Below are 2,401 nucleotides of genomic sequence, written 5' to 3' on the forward strand. Positions count from 1 at the left end.
GAAATCAACACTGTTAGTGCTCAGGTTGCCTCCCGAGAAGCGCTTATTTATAGTTTAAGCTAGACTTACCTCTCGGGTGCGTGGTCATGGTGGTGCGAGGAGTTTGCACTCCTCCTTTCTACTATCAATTTTATCAAAATAAGGTCTGATTCGAGAATTATTTACCTTAAAAGTTCCAAATACAGTATGTGTTACCTCGACTGTACCATGTGGAAAGATGTTCATTACTGCGAAAGGAGTCGCTCTGTCCGTATTGTGCTCTAGAGTAGCAATGTGGGGGTCATTTTCATCTAAAAATATTTTTTCCTCAACTTTAATTTACTTCGTTTCATCCTTATGTTCATTGTGGTGTCGCTTCAATTTTTCGTGTGCTTTTGGTTTTCCCTTGACAGGTGTTCGCCATTCATCTAGTTTATCAACCTGAAGTCTTCGTTCTTCATAGATGGGTCCTTTGTTGTTACTTGAACATGGCTCATGTATGCTCCTCGAACGTGTTTCCTGCAAAGAAGGTTGCACCACATGATTGGTATTAGTAGCATGATTTATAAACCACCCTCAATATTCGATGTTTTGTTCAAATTACGAGCTTGAAGAGTGATTGTTTCATCACCCACACGAAGTGTGAGTTCACCTGTACCAACATCAATAATGGTTCTAGCAGTTGCTAAAAAGGGTCGTCCTAAAATCAAAGGTATGTTACTATCCTCTTCCATATCTAGAACAACAAAGTCTACTGGGTATATAAATTTATGGATTTTAACAAGAACATCTTCAATGATACCCCTAGGAAATCTAATGGTTTTATCAGCCAATTGAATGCTCATCCTAGGTTGTTTGGGTTTTCCAAGACCTAGCTGTTTAAACATTTTATAAGGCATAACATTAATGCTCACCCCTAAATCAGCCAATGCATTATTCACGTTCAAAGTACCAATCAAACAAGGAATCGTAACACTCCCTGGAACTTTCAACTTGTTGGGTAGCTTATTCTGTAGAATGGCTGAGCAAATTGCGTTCAACTCTACATGCGATGCCTCGTCCAACTTTCGTTTATTTGCTAAAAGCTCCTTTAAAAATTTAACTGCGTTTGGCTTCTACGAAAGAGCTTAATAAATGGTAAGTTAATGTGTAATTTCTTTAATAGTTTAAAGAATTTACCAAATTGTTCATCTGTGTGGTCTTTCCTTCTGGCACTAGGGTATGGCACACGAGGTTTGTACTCTCTACTTACCGGTTTTTACTCATTGTGGTCCACCTCACCTTTACCTTTACTTGCCACAATTCCTTGCCTTGGTTCTGGTTCAGGTTCAACTAACCCTTCTTTATCTTGAATGGTAATCGTTGGGTTAGATTTAGTGTTACTCGGTAGGCTACCTTGTGCTCATTCAGAAATTAATTTAGCGAGTTGTCCTATTTGAGTTTCGAGCCCTTGGATCGATGCTTGTTGATTCTTAAGTGCTGTTTCGGTATTTTGAAAACGAGTTTCTGACACTGAGATAAACTTTGTTAGCATCTCCTCAAGGTTCGGTTTATTTTCCTGTTGGTAAGATGGTTGTTGAAAACCCAGAGGACTTGACCACCCCACAAGAAATTGGGATGGTTACTCCAACCTGCATTATAAGTATTACTGTATACGTTATTTTAAGGTCTATGATTATTACCCATATAATTTAATTGCTCGTTTTCCATGTTGTGGCCATAAGATGGGTATTCTGAATTGCTCGTTCCTCTTCCACTTGTATTGCGTTGCATTACTGGGTGAACCTGTGAAGAAGCAAGTAAACCATCAATTTTTCTATTCAAAAGTTCTACCTGATTAGAGAGCATGGTGACCGAATCGACGTTAAAAGCGTCGGCTACTTTCGTTGGCTTTGTCCTCATGACTTTCAATTGATAATTATTCAGTGACATCTCTTCTATAAATTCATAAGCCTCCTCAGGTGTCTTATTATTGATAGTCCCACCAGCAACTGCATCAATCATCTGTCTAGTCAAAGGATTCAGGCCATTGTGAAAAGTTTGAACCTGTAGCCAGAGTGGTAACCCATGGTGAGGGCACCTTGTTAAAAGATCCTTATATCTCTCTCATGCATCATAGAGTGTTTCTAAATCCATCTGCACAAAAGAAGAGATATCATTCCTCAATTTAGCCGTTTTAGCCGGCAGAAAATATTTAAGCAAGAATTTTTCGGTCATTTGTTCTCTAGTAGTGATTGACCCTCGTGGTAACAAGTTCAACCACTGTTTAGCTTTGTTCCTCAACGAAAAAGGAAATAACCAAAGGCGAATGGCATCATCAAAAACGCCATTGGTCTTAAATGTGTGGCAAAACTCCAGAAAATTCACCAAATGAGTATTTGGATCCTCATCCTGCAAACCATCAAACTGAACAAACTGTTGT

General features: G+C 38.9%; 1 non-coding gene across 1 annotated transcript; it reads left to right on the forward strand.

The window, feature by feature from the left end:
* Nucleotides 1-2,041: 2,041 nt before the first annotated feature.
* Nucleotides 2,042-2,148, forward strand: LOC121203997 (small nucleolar RNA R71). The gene has a single exon (XR_005898925.1). It is a non-coding gene; the product is annotated as a small nucleolar RNA R71 (small nucleolar RNA).
* The last annotated feature ends 253 nt before the right edge of the window (nt 2,149-2,401 follow it).

Source organism: Gossypium hirsutum, chromosome A07, assembly GCF_007990345.1.
Source record: "Gossypium hirsutum isolate 1008001.06 chromosome A07, Gossypium_hirsutum_v2.1, whole genome shotgun sequence".
NCBI classification, from domain to species: Eukaryota; Viridiplantae; Streptophyta; class Magnoliopsida; order Malvales; family Malvaceae; genus Gossypium; species Gossypium hirsutum.